Consider the following 15,342-nt stretch of genomic DNA (forward strand, 5'->3'; position numbering starts at 1 on the left):
AAACTTGGCTACTGTGGCATCAATGCTACAAGAGATAATGGTGGAGTGAAAATTAGGTCCACACCGGATCCTTTAGGAGAAGTTCGTAACTTGGGCGATCACCATTGATGAAAATGGTTCCCATTGGTAGTCGAGCTTCGTCGCGGGACTCTGAAAGAAACATGAATAGTCCCTTGATCGACATCATAGCCTGTGGTGCAAGGCGCGAGAGTAAACGGGAATATACCGGAATGGCGTTCTTCACACTCGGGGAACGAATAAATGAACTGTGCGAGTTCATCAAGGAGAGGAGGAATATCCATCAAAATATTCGAGCCTTGATAAGACGCATTCAATGAAAGCAATAAAGAAAAGAATTCCCAAGCGTCAGGTGCAATGTCACAAAGGAAACACAGGTGACGCCTCCCCAAAATAAGGCAGGCGGGAAAACGAGGAAACGGACTAGAGACGGTACCAGTGAGCCTCTAGGACCGCAGCAAGTCTTGAAGAAGAAAAAAGCCTCTTCACCAAAGAAGGCGGAGCCGGCGAGAGTACCCGTGAAAGTGGGTAATCTCACGATTGCAGCCACAACACCTGCAAAAGTGGAAGAGACCAACGGTCGTAGGCCCGAACAATGGATTAAGGTGAGCAACAAAAGGAAAAAGGACAAGAAGAAGCTCCGCCCGGAAATAATAATTATTTCCACGGAGGGAAATATGTCCTATGCCGACATCCTGCGAAAAGTGAAATCAGACCCGGAGCTGATGGATTTGGGAGATAGTGTAAGCCGTATCAGGCGAACGCAGAGAGGGGATCTGATGCTGGAACTAAGTAGATCCGCTGACAAGTCGGCTGATAACTTCCGCGGCAACGTGGAAAAGGTATTAAGAGAGGAAGCCGAGGTAAGAGCTCGGAAGGATGAGATAGTGATTTAATGCAAGGACCTAGATGAGTTTACCTCACGGGAGGACATCTGTGTTGCGCTAAAGCAACAGTTCAACCTTAGCAACATAGCCCAGAGTGCCATAAAAAGGATGAAGAAGGCATATGACGGCACACAGACCGCTATTATTAGTTTGCCCGCGGAATCAGCTATTAAGTTGATTACCGCGGGCAAGGTAAGAATAGGTTGGGTCATATGTAGGCTCAGGGAGCAAATATCTATAAAGAGATGCTTCAGATGCCTCGATTTCGGCCATTTTGCAGTGGCATGCACTAGCCAACATGATAGGTCGAGAAGTTGCAGGAAGTGTGGGAAAGAAGGCCACCTCATCAAACGAGCTGGTGTAGCGAACCAGAGCCTACGCCGCTAAGCAATACTTCACGGTGGTCTCGCGGGGAGGGGCGGAAGAGCGGGGGTGGTTTTAGTGGGTGCGAATCCCACACACTGCTGCAACCTGGCGCAGCAGCGCCTTTTAAGGTTTCCGGCTCTATCCGTAAAAAAAAATATTGAGGGTACATTTCAGGCCTATTATCGTCTAGGAGTAGGTTTTTTGCCACAAAGCGCGAGTTTCATAGCTTTGCCGAACTGCTATCCCTTAACATCATACTTTTCTTCTAGTGGGAACTAGTACTCTTTAAAAATAAGTAGGAGCACGCAGACTTTTTTTGAGAATTGCAGACCGGACCAAATGAGAACCAAATTACTCCCTCTTTTTTTGGTCTACGGACTCCTCGTTTAGGGCTTAGCACCCAAACTTTAAAAAAATTAGGCGATGGCGGCTTTACGGTTTCTTATCAGGACAGAACAAATTCTGTCGATGTTTGTGTGAGAATGTATGGTTTGTGAAAACCTTCACATGCAAAAAGGGTTCCCATATATGTATGTGAAAAAAAACAAATAAAAGGCCTAGTAACTTTCAATACCAGCCATAGGTCAACGCCAGGCACCCGTGCTGGTTCGATGTACGGTCGAATAAGAACGGAGAAACTCTCCACCATTTCCTAACCACCACTCATCCCAATATCAACCTATCCCACTTCAGCTCAGCCCTTCCCTTCTTTTATAAAGGATATTACCAATCTAAAACTCATCAACTGAACCCACAAATCCTAACTTGAACCGCTCATCTTCCTTTCCAACGAAACAGTTTCCAATGATACCACAGATTCAGAACACTGAAGTAACTAAGCAAGTATGTAACGAACCGATACCATATTGTTTCCTAAACAACCGCAACCTAATTTCTCTCCCAAGTGATATCTTTGAGGTTATCAAATACAAACGTACCGTAAGACGGAGACTATTTAGGAAAAGATACTCTCGGCAATCCTCTCCTCTCCGTGACGAAATCCGCTCCAACCACCTCCATAAACGCCTCCCCAACATAGAACTGAACCCTGATACTCACAGAGAACTGAAGAAAACTTAACCTCGTATAGGCAAATCGACTTAACAAACCACTATCCTTACGCAAAATATTTTGACTCCCGCAAAGGTGAACATCCTAGCCAATCACTTTTTCAAGCGCAACCACTGCACCCTCCACATTCGTGATCAATGCTTCGAAAGTATTGTGAGCGAATCCATAGACCAACTCCAAACTTTCCCAACCCTTTAGCGTCCTAATCGTGATATTTCTCGCATCCGCTTTGTTAGCCCAAGTACAGTGGAAGCAGGGATTGCAGCCTCCAAATACAAACAAGTCGGGAAACCGGGAGCTGGGCACTTCAGGTATGAAAGGTTTTGTTGGCTTCTTCTGTGAGTATATTTAAGTATAGAACTATCCCATTTGTACGTAGCCCGTTAAGAATAATATGCTTCATATTATATTTTATACTACTACCAACTTTTATAACTCTGAGATAAACTTAAGGGGGGTTTTGCTCAATTTTCCCAAAAACATGGCAATATACTATTATTAACTTAATTTGAGAAGATATCGATATGGAGAGAATTTTGAGGCCTGCGCACCATCTAGAGGCAGCTTCATGAATTTTTTCAGATTTTTCGGTTGGGTGGTTTCTGAGAATGGGTCCGTTAAAGAAATCATCATTTTCCACCCTTTCCACTCCCCGCTTTTCTAACAAATCTCAAAACAAAGACCGACTTCGAAAAGTACTAATCAAGACTTTTATTTCATTATATTTGGTGAAAAAAATGTTTACATGTATGGTGACCCCCTAAATCTTAACGTAGAAGGATGCCACTCACTGCATGTCTGGTCGTTCACAGTTCCCACTTTCTCACCAAATTTCGTGTCAATCGGTGTAACTATTTCTGAGAAAAGTGCGTGTGAAAGACAAACAGACGGACCTGTGCGGGTAGGTGGGAAGAAAACGACTACCCGTGGATGAAAATTGGCTATGGGAAAGATACCCAGAAATGAAACCAAACATGGAGAATAAAGTTACGGTGCAGGGTTTCGGAAACCCAGTATCGGCGGCTTTTGGGAGTGGGCAAGCAGGCTTCTGGCCGTAGATATCCCTCGACTGCAGTGCCTCGGTGGTGGATTACTTGGCCACCGTTGTATTGAATACTACAAGTAGTCTGGAGAAAGAGGCATTTAAAAGGGGTATATCACTCCCGAGAGCCTGTTCAAAATACACGAAAAGATGCCCCACAAACTGGTCATTCATTAGCCCATAGTGGGGTGACTACACCCGGTCGGAACATACCGCAGGACTTAGTGTTTACTCCATTTAGGAGAAGCTCGACGATCCTGCGATCTTCTCCGAAATCAACGTTGATGAAGGAAGGAAATCAGGGAAGCTCCCGGTAATAAATACGTAAGCGCCAGTGGGAAAACCAAGCGGAGGAGCTGTGTCAGAATCCGGACGAATCATCATTTGCGCTACTCGGAGGTAAAATAGTAGAGTTGTCTGAATTTATAAAGGACAAACACAATGTGCACCAGGCCATCAAAAACATGGTCTGTACCATTCGTGTACTATACAATGGTGTCAAGGATGAAAAAAATTCCTCGAAGAAATCAAGCGTCACCTAGGCAACACAAGTGACACCCCCTCAAAATCAGAAGGGCGGTAAGCTTGAAAAGAGGAGTAGAGAAGGCGCGAACGATTCTTTCGGATCCTCACAGGACGCGAAAAGGCAAAAAGGCCTCTCCCCGGCACAAGGGAAGGCAAACAAAGTTAGCAAAAAGCGTAGAAACTGCGGCGCCGGCTCAAATCGACCCAAGGGGGCAAAGCTCCAAAAAGGAACCAAGGAAGCATGGACCAAGGTTGGCGGAAAGAAAAATGTGACACACAAATTATCATCTCCAAAAAAGGTGATATGACTTACGCCGATATCCTCAGAGAGGTCAAATCCGATCCTGAGCTGATGGACCTTGGAGAAAACGTCACCCGAATCAGATGCTCTCATAAAGGAGATTCGATCCCGGAGCCTTTTTCAGTCTCAGGGCAAAACGGTAGAAAATTTCCTCGGCAAGGTGGAGAAGTCCTTAGGGGAAGAAGCACAAGTACGGGCCAGAAAGCAGGAGATTGTTATACAATGTAAGGGCATTGATGAAATCACGACCAAGGAGGATATCCGCGACGCTTTAGAAAAGTAGTTTGGACCACTTGGTTTGCAAGATTCCGCAATCAAGGGACTGAGGAAGGCATATTGAGCTACACAAACGGCAATCATAAGCTTACCAGCTGCAGCAGCGTTCAAACTGCTGGTGCCTGGTAAAGTAGAAATAGGTTTAGTCGTTTGCCGACTCAGGGAGTAGGTGTCTTCAGATGCTTGAAATTTGGCCACATAGCGGCGAAATCCACCGGTGACCGTGACAGGTCAAAAAGTTGCAAAAAATGTGGGGGAGAAGGTCATATGTTCAGGGAGTGCAAGACTGAGCCTGAATGTATGCTTTGCAAGGAGAAAAAGGGCGTCACCTGTCGGCACGTTGCAGACAGCAGCAGACGCCCAGTGTTTAGGAGAGCCATGAATGCAGTAAACAAATAAGGTTGACACAAATCAGCCTCAAGCATTGCGAGGCAGCGCAAGACCTTCTCTCATCTTTGAGAAAGGAATCGAAGCTGCGGTAATCAACGAGCCTTATCGCAATAATAAGAGCGGGGCCTGGACTGCAGATGTAACTGGCAAGACGCCAATATGGGCTTGTGAAAATCAAGCCATTCAAGAAGTGATGGAGGTTCCAGAAGTTGGATTCGTCAGGGCAAAAATAACTGGTATCTGTATATATAGTTGCTATGCTATCCATCAAGCTTGATGATAGCAGAATTCGAAGGAATGCTAAGTATGCTAGTCTCGGATGCAAGAAGTCGAAACCCCAAGATCATAACGGGTGATTTCAATGCCTGGGCCGTGGATTGGTGCAGTCACACTACGAACACCAGGGGCCGTATCCTGCTCGAGGCTTTCGCGGAGCTAGACTTGTGCTGGTCAATACGGGAAACGTTTCCACTTTTCGTGGGACAGGGTTGGGTTCAATAGTCGATCTGACATATGTGAGTACCGCATTGGCGAGGAGAATGACATGGTTTGTCAGTGAGCATTATACTCACAGCAACCACCAGACAATTTTCCTCCAGATCGAATATGGGCCATGCGTCGATGTGCGTTCCCGTGAGGCTGGAAACCGATGCTGGCCCGTGAGGAGGATGCATTCATAGAGATGCTATTGGGAGGCCAAAATCCCGGTGGTGCGGCTACGGAAAAGGTAGAGCAAATGATGGGACGCATAACGAGAGAATGCAACGCTGCTATGCCGAGGTAGGCTTGAGCAGGCTATACGGACCAGCAAGCGAGATTGCTTCAAGGAACTTTGCACAGAGGCAGACTAAAGCCCCTGGTGAACAGCGTACAGGATAGTTATGAAGAAGATGAGAGGGCGAACACCACAACTGACCTGCCCGCATCTTCTGCTCGATATCGTGATGGCGCTCTTCCCTCTGGATAAAGGGGAGTGCAAACAACACAAGCAAGCATTGGACGTCTACATCATACCTGCGGTAACTGAGAAGGAACTTGCGTAAACTTGCCGGAGAATTAGTGATAACAAAGCACCCGGTCTGGACGTCGTTCCCAATAGAGCTCTTAAACTCGCTGTTAAGACCAGACCCGACTGGTATACCAGCGTGTTTGAAACATGCATGGTAGAAGGAGTTCTCGCCGACCGGTGGAAGAGACAAAAACTAGTTTTGCTCCTGAAGGCGAATAAACACCCAGGACATCCATTATCATACCGACCGATTTGCCTTATCGACACGGCAGGAAAGATGCTCGAAAGGGTCATCTACAACAGACTACTCCCTATCATTGAATATAAGGGTGGACTATCGGAGCGACAATTTGGATTTCGTCACGTAGACGTTGTTTTGAAGCTGGCTCGAGACGCGATGTCGTATAAAAATTCCGGTCCGGGGTGACGTTGGACATCAAAAATGCCTTCAATTCCGTAAGTTGGGAGTAGATAAAAAACTCACTGGCTAAAACGGGTGTTCCTAGTTACCTGACCAAGCTCCTCGACAGGAGGACACTTTGGTACGACACGGATGAGAGATCCAAGCAGTACACCGTCACCGCAGGAGCACCTCAGGGCTCAGTGTTGGGTCCGCTCCTGTAGAACGTCATGTAAATGGCGTCCTTATTCTTCCCGTGCCAAAGGAGGCCACGACAATCGCTTTCGCAGATGATCTAGCTGTGGTTGCGCTCGCGAAGCAACTTGAAGACGTTGAAATGTGCGCTAACGAAACCATTAGCGCATTAAAAGCGTGGCTGGAGATGGTTCAGCTTGACCTTGCGGAACAAAGTACGGAGGCGGTCTTGATTACCGATCGTAGGAAGAGGAATACGGTTAATATTCGTATTGGTGGTCATGCCATCACTTCGAAACCGATTATCAAATACTTCATCTGGACATCTGGACTATGCCTATGAGAAAGCGACAAATACCAGCGTATCATTAGCGCGGATGATACCTAACATTGGAGGATCAAAATATAGTCGCAGATTACTTGTGGCCGGAGTGGTTCGCTCCACACTAGTATACGCGGCATCAGTTTGGGAGGAAGCACCAGCGTGTGAGAGTAATCGGAGGAGAGTAAATATGACTTACCGCTTAGTGGCGCTAAGGGTGTGCAGCGCCTTCAGAACAGTATCAGGCGAGGCAGCGTGTGTTATTTCGGGAGTGATCCCGATAGACATTCTGGCAAGTGAGACATGTTGCCTGTACGAGAAAATGAATCCTCCTGAAAAGGATGCAGAATACCGAAAGGCGCAAGGCGAGAGTCGCTGGAGAAGTGGCAGCAATGGTGGGACGACTCGCAGAGGGGTCGCTGGACCCTCTTTGATTCCCCGTATTGAGGAGCGGATCCAGCGACGACACGTCGAGATTAACTACCATCTGATGCAGTTCCTGTCGGGACATGGTGGTTACAGGAAGTATCTGCACCAATTAAGGCTGGATGATTCTCCATTTTGTCCTGAATGTAGTTGAACACCTGAGGACCCGGAGCATGTTATGTTCCACTGTCCACCATTTTTCTCAGAGAGGAGGAGTCTGGAAGATTCCCTGAAAACCAACCTAAGCAAGTAGAACATCGTCGGGGAAATGTTGAAGTCGGAGGGAAGCTAGTGTGCGGTGAACTCCGCAATCAAAAGAATACAGGAGGAACTTCGAAAAGCAGAGCGCGCAAGGAGGGTGCGAAGAACGGAAGGCTTGGTCGCTTAAAGCGCAGTCCACCCCGCGAAGTAATGCATTGCGGCGGTCTCGCGGGGAAGGAAGACGGAGAAAGTGGGGTTGGTTTTAGTAGGTGAGAATCCCACACGTTGCTGCAACCTGGCGCTGCAGTGTCTTTGTAAGATTTTCACTTCCATCCATAAACAAAACAAAAGAGAGAAAGACGGACAGACAGACACTGAACCGATTTTAATAAAGTTTTGTTTTGCAAACAAAACCTTAAAAAATGCATTCCCCCCCCATTTCCACCACACTTATTTCGATCATTAACCACTGCTTCCTCAACGCCCATTTTTCCAGTGTTCGCATTGTTCCCATCCCAAAAAAAAACCTGGATCCTGATAGCTACAGGCCTATCGCCCTCCAACAAAATTTTTGAGCGAGCTAACAAATCTATTCCCCCTCATCCAACAACATTCTTCCCGAGTTCTAAACTGCCAACTAACCTAAATACTCGGTTCTTGTCCTCAAGATTGATATTCTCTCTCCTTGACCTAAGGAAAGCTTTCTACTCCATATGGCAATACGGAGACGCGTATAAGCTTTGCGAGATCCTTAATTTTCATCCGCACCTCTGTAAGCTAAGCCTTAGCTTTCTAGATGGGCATTATCCATAGCCAATATCCAACAGCACCTTTCCTCGTCCTATATCTGCCCCGCTGGCATTATGCAGGAATCAGTTCTTGCTGCATCTCTTTTCCCTTGTTCGTCGCAGACACTCCCAAACCAACTCCACACCTGTGTCTTATCTGAATCCTACAATATGCGGGTGACCTCGACTTTTATACTTCCACCACCATCAAAGACATCTCCCATGGTGAAGCTCTTCTGAGTTCTTATTTACATGAGGTTTACCATTATTTCACGAGCTGTTTCCAACCCCGTCAAATGCGAAATCATCGTCTTTCATGGAAACATGGGAATGACGTTTGTTACTCAAAATCCACGACGATCCTACCTCTACTGTGAAAGAAGTCATATACCTCGGAGTGACAATGTATTCCAACTAGTACCTTCAGGTCTCTGTATCCTGTGATAAAATACAATATCCCTACTCCAAAAAAACTGTCTTATTATAAGCAGCTTATCCGACCACTTCTCATTTCAAGCTTCATATTCAGGTCCTGTAGCTCCCATCCCAAATGGCGCGACCCCGCCTAAAAGAGCGCTCTATCTTTTGCCACTGCGTCAACGTTTTCAAAAACGAAGACCTCTCCAAACACATCTCCAAGCTAATTATCTACGAGTTCTGTCAAACCCCACGTTTAGAGGGATGGCCAAAGCAATTTAACAATAGCGCTTATTTCGAAGTGGGATTGGGTGTGTGGTTGTGTGAAGACAGTTTCTTGGAACAAATGAGCGATATCAAGTCAGTTGATACCAGTAAATAACACACTTTGTAGCCTTAAGAACCTGGGATTATCTCATTCGAAGACCTCACCAGAGACGACAATGTTGTCGTGTTAAACTGCTGCGCTTTTTATAGGGGGCAAATTTTAACAAGTTGGTGCTGAACTCTGAATAGAAAGGGAATGAACCTACAGTGCAGGAAACCGAAAAAGATCAGCAGGCTCTCAGCTACCGATATCTGCCGCCTACAGTGCTCTGTCGGAGAATAAAAACCAAAAAGAGGATCTCATGCTGAAGCTGAGGAGTCCGGTAAGAGCAAGGGTAAAGGTTTCCACTGTTCACTATGGGAGACTGTAATACGGAGGATTATACTCCGAATTCATGAAGCCTTATACACCTCGATGCTCATTCTGCCGAGACAAAGAGGCATTATTTGTTTCATACATAAGAAGAGAGATATCACACAGTGCAACAATTATAGAGGTATCACGTTGCTGTGTACCATCTATAAGATATTCTCCGCTATCTTCCTAGGCCGGATAGCCCCATACGCCCAGAACATCATTGGCCTATACCAAAGAGGCTTCACTCCAGGCAAACCAGCAACAGATCAGATTTTCTCTCTGTGACAAGCGATGGAAAAACTGTTGGAATATGGACAACAGTTGCACTATCTATTCATCGACTTTAAAGCCGCCTATGATAGTATAGCCAGGGTAAAACTATACACGCCATGTGAGAATTCGGTATCCCGACGAAATTAATAAAACTGACTAGGCTGACCCTCACCAATGTGTGAGGCCAGATCAAAGCAGCAGGATCACTCTCAAGATCATTCGACATCAATAACGATCTACCATAAGGGGATGCCCTATCATGCGTCCTCTTTAACCTGGCCCTCGAGAAAGTGATCCGTGATGCTGAGGTAAATGCAAGGGGTACGATCCTCTTTAAGTCCACCCAACTACTGGCCTATACTGACGATATCGACATCATGGGAAGAACCACCCGAGACGTACAAACTGCCTTCATCCAGATCCAGCAGGCGGCGCGAGATCTTGGGCTGCACATCAATGAAGGCAAGACAAAATATATGGTGGGAACGTCAGCACCAAAAACCAACCAACCAACAACATCAAACCGCACTGGTCAAACGGGAAGAATAAGGATAGGAGAATAAAACTTTGAGACCTTTGATGATTTCTCCTATCTAGGGTCGAAAATCACAACCGATAACAGCTACGATGATGAAAGCCGCGCATGGTTGTTGTCAGCCAACGGAGCCTATTTCAGCTTACAAAAACTGTTCCGCTCCAAACGTCTCACCATAGGGTCAAAGCTCTTACTGTACAAGACACAGTCCTCTTGGCAAGAGGTGGTTCTACTGAGTGACTCTCTCAGGGCACGTGAAGCCTGGGGTTAGTCAAGATTTCTACCTTTCAAGGGGGCAGAGCAGTGTAAAATTTGAAAAAAATATATTTTTTTAGTACCTTAAAAGATTTGTCTCTTCCCCTTTCAAACGCGACCTCTCCGGCCGCTCAATTCAGAATATTCGAGCTGCTGTGGACTTATGGATATGACAGCTCCAGTTGCAAAATCCTTCTACACTACGCTTATCGGCATCGAAGCAGCGGTTCTCGAGTTAGAGCTGCAAAGCGTGTGAGCTTTGGGAAACGAAACAAGAAAGTGAAGAATGCGGGAACTAGCTGAATAGTCACTAGCCAGAGTGCTAGGACAACCACGAAGATTCAAGAGGTAAAATGGAAGTGATGGGTATATTGGAAATATTTGAACGCTTAGCGGAAAGGCATGGAGCTACGTGCGAAAACTTTTTGGAAGATTGTGACTCACCCACTTTCAAAAATGTTGCTAAGCCATATGGCGAGGTGGCTATGAAAAAAGGAGTGGGTTGGACATATTGGTAAGAGGATGGGTAGCAGACTGAGGGCTTTTGTGAAACTCATCAAGGGACTGGAAAGTTGCCTGAGCTCAGAATGAAAGTGAACCCACACTATCTGGCAGAGCGTTAGAAAAGGGATGAGGAACGTATCCACTCCGTCATCCGAAAAACTGCTCTAGTAACCAAAGTAGACTGAATCGGTATCAGGCAAGCAAGATTGGCAAGAATGGAGCACGATGCTGTCGATGAGGTTTGTCTGGATGCTCGTGATATGTTACAATAGTGGTGAGTGCCGCAAATCAAAGTTATCTTGATAAAACCTCTATTCATAATTTCAATTAACTTTTTTCCAAAACGCCTAACTGTCTGTCTGTCACTCTGTAACACGCGCTTTTTTCCAAAATGGCTAAACCGATCCGAACGAAATTTGGTGGATATACGGGAACTACAAAACTGGTCGCATACAGCGAGTGACACAAATTTATGTGGAGTTTTAAGGAGGGTTCCCAATACATGCAAAGTGGGATGTAAAATCTTCTTTCACCGAAAGTAGTGATGTTCAAATGAAAGGTCTTGACTAGTACTTTCCATTTTCCATTTTCGAAAACTACCCAACCCAAAAATCTAAAGAAAATCAGAGTTATGTGTTTATATGAAATCTAGGTCTCCAGATATGTCCCATTCAAACATCTGCTCAAATAAACTTACTAATTCTAGTTAATAAATTTTTAGAAATTGGCTGAAATTCTCCCCTTAAGTTCATCCTAGGAGTATTAACTTCTGCACTAGCACAGAGAACGATCGCGCATAATACTACCAAGTTTGATGGAAATCCCGATATTAGTGTCAAAATTACGCTTTTATGGAGGTCATGGTTGCGGTTCATCGAGCCGAGGTACAGAGCCGCCGATCTCACCTCACAACACTTGAAGTCAGGAACCCCTTCAATTCCGTAGGATGGTCAGATATGCTAGGTGCATTAGAAAACTCATTACATGCGCCAAGCTATCTCCTGCGGTTATTGAGCGATTATCTGAAATACCGCTCCCTGCTCTATGAGAGGCTAGGATGGAGATAACGGTGGCAGTAGCATAGTGGTTCATCCTAGCGCCAGACCTCTGGAACGCTTTCTACGATAGTCTGCCAAGACTCGACAAGCTTAGCGGGTGGCGTCTGTTTTTCACACTGTCTCAGAAGCGGCCGTAACGTGATCGCAGGAGTGGACCCCGTTGCTCTCCTTGCTAAAGAGCGTAAAGCTATCTACATTTAAGCTATCTAAATTTAAGAAAATTGGTTGCCTGTGAAGAACGTCAACACGCCTATATCGAGTGGCAACTCTCTTGGCAAAATGATCCGTGGCTGAATCGCACGTTCAGTGATTATTTCCTTACCCAACTTTTAAGTGGGAGGTTTTCAGTCTTAACAGCAGAAGATTGTGTTCTGCAATGGAGTGGCGGACGACGCTAAAAACGCATTTTTCCTTTGTAAAAGGTGAAATGGCTTTCGTCAGCAGCTTCATGCAGACACAGGGGAGCTCTCTCCAGACAAGATTGTCAGAGATATGCTGAGGAGCATTGACATATGGAGTTGCTTTGCGTATTATGCTGGAGCTCTTCTTTTGTGAAGAAAATTGATCTCGATCGGCGGAGGGACTTGATGGCAAGGGGTTCCCTAAGTTGATAACCCCCTTCCTCTCTCTCCTCCCTAGGAAGTAATGTGTCAAACGGTTCCAGGGTAGTCCTCTTCTCTCTCTTCTCTCCTGTCAAATAAGATGGTGATGTCATAATTAACGAAAATAATTGACATTCGAGTGAAATATTAAAATTCCATTAATGGACAATCTACTTCTCCCCAGCCCTTTTTATAGTTTTGTGTGAAATGAAATTTTACTAGAATCGATTCGATATCTGCCTGTCCTACTCTGTCTTTCCGTCTGTCACACCAATTTATTCGGAAATGGCTGAGGATATTGCCACAAAATTTGGTGAGAACATGTGGTCTATGAATCCCTTTAAACATATAACAACTACCGTCATTTGTTTAGGGGGCCGCTCCCATATATACGAAAGGAGGGTGTAACATTTTTCTCACAGAATATGGTCATGGTCAGGGTATCAAATGAAGGGGCTCGAATACGACTTTTCGAAAATGATCTTATTTCTGATATTGGAAGAAACATAGGTAACTGGGCACAAAATGTATGCACCGAAAAAGGTAACAGGTGTGGTTCTCGGAATCTATCAAACTGAAAAATCTGAAAAAAAAATGACCATGATGCATCTATGCAGAATCTAAACAACAAAATACAACCCATTCCGCTGCTCAAATAAAGTTAATAATAGCATATTACCACATTTTAGAAATTTACACCCGTCTTGGGTCCATCCTAGAAATACAAAAGTACCCTTATAAGTAATAATATAGTGCCCAATTTTGAAAAGTTTGAAGGAAATCCATCTATTATTAACCCAGTTATAAAAGGACAAAATTTTGTATTTCACGGAAATTTATCGCAATCTGAGGCGTGTATAACGTCAACATCATAGAAAGTGATCTCATATGAATTGGATATATCAATATTTTGAACTTTTTGCTATGTGCGAATAAATAAACGTGCATGGGAAGTTTCTGAAACAAGATGAACACAACCTTTTCATCGAATTATCTTTTCATCGACTTTAAAGCCGGCTGTGAGAGCATAGCCAGGGTAAAACTGTACACAGTCATGAGACAATTCGGTATCCCAATGAAATTGATAAGACTGACTATACTGACCCTGACCAAATTTGGGAGGCCAAATAAAACCAGCAGGATTACTCTCAAGACCATTCGACATCAAGAACGGTCTACGGCAACGGGATGCCTTATCATGCGTACTTTTCACCTTGGCCCTGGAGAAAGTGATCCGTGATGCTGAGGCAAATGCAAGGAGTACGACCCTCTTTAAGTCCACCCAACTACTGGCCTATGCTGACGATATCGACATCATGGGAAGAATAAATCGAGACGTTAAAACTGCCTTCATCCAGATCTAGCAGCCGGCACGAGATCTTCGGCTGCACATCAATAAAGGCAAGACAAAGTATATGGTGGCAACGTCAGCACCGAAAACCAACCAACCAACAACATCAACAAGCACTGGTCAAACGGCAAGAATAAGGATAGGAAAATACAACTTTGAGACCGTTGATAATTTCTCCGATCTAGGGTCGAAAATCACAACCGATAACAGTTATGATGACGAAATCCGCGCACGGCTGTTGGCAGGCGCTCGAACCGTCTCACCATAGGGTCAAAGCTCTTACTGTACAAGACAATGATCTTGCCAGTCCTCATGTATTCCTCGGAGACCTGGGTTCTTAGCAAGAAAAATTGCGAACTTTTGGCCACATTCGAAAGAAACATCATCATCATCTACGACACAACAACCGGTATCCGGTCTAGGCCTGCCTTAATAAGGAACTCCAGACATCCCGGTTTTGCGCCGAGGTCCACCAATTCGATATCCCTAAAAGCTGTCTGGCGTGCTGACCTACGCTATCGCTCCATCTTAAGCAGGGTCTGCCTCGTCTTCTTTTTCTACCATAGATATTGCCCTTATAGACTTTCCGGGTGGGATCATCCTCATCCATACGGATTAAGTGACCCGTCCACTGTAACTTATTGAACCGGATTTTATCCACAACCGGACGGTCATGGTATTGCTCATAGATTTCGTCATTGTGTAGGTTACGGAATCGTCCATCCTCATTTAGGGGGCAAAAAATTCTTCGGAGGATTCTCCTCTCGAACGCGGCCAAGAGTTCGCAATTTTTCTTGCTAAGAACCCAAGTTTCCGAGGAATACCTGACGACTGGCAAGATCATTGTCTTGTACAGTAAGAGCTTTGACCCTATGGTGAGATCGTACCTCTTGCATTTACCTCAGCATCACGGATCACTTTCTCGAAGGCCAGGTTAAAGAGGACGCATGATAGGGCATCCGTTTGTCGTAGACCGTTGTTGATGTCGAATGTTCTTGAGAGTGATCCTGCTGCTTTTATCTGGCCTCGCACATTGGTCAGGGTCAGCTTAGTCAGTCTTATTAATTTCGTCGGGATACCAAATTCTCTCATGGCCGTGTACAGTTTTACCCTGGTTATGCTATCATAAGCGGCTTTAAAGTAGATGAGTAAGTGGTGCAACTGTTGTTCATATTCCAACAGTTTTTCCATTGCTTGCCGCAGAGAGAAAATCTGATTTGTTGCTGATTTGCCTGGAGTGAAGCCTCTTTGGTATGGGCCAATGATGTTCTGGGCGTATGGGGCCATCCGGCCTAGTAAGATAGTGGAGAATATCTTATAGATGGTGCTCAGCAACGTGATACCTCTATAATTGCTGGACTGTGTGATATCTCTCTTTTTATGTATGAGACAGATAATGCCTCGTTGCCAATCGTCAGGCATTGATTCGCTGTCCCATACGTTGA

The sequence above is a fragment of the Hermetia illucens genome, chromosome 6 (genome assembly GCF_905115235.1).
Source record: "Hermetia illucens chromosome 6, iHerIll2.2.curated.20191125, whole genome shotgun sequence".
Taxonomy (NCBI): domain Eukaryota; kingdom Metazoa; phylum Arthropoda; class Insecta; order Diptera; family Stratiomyidae; genus Hermetia; species Hermetia illucens.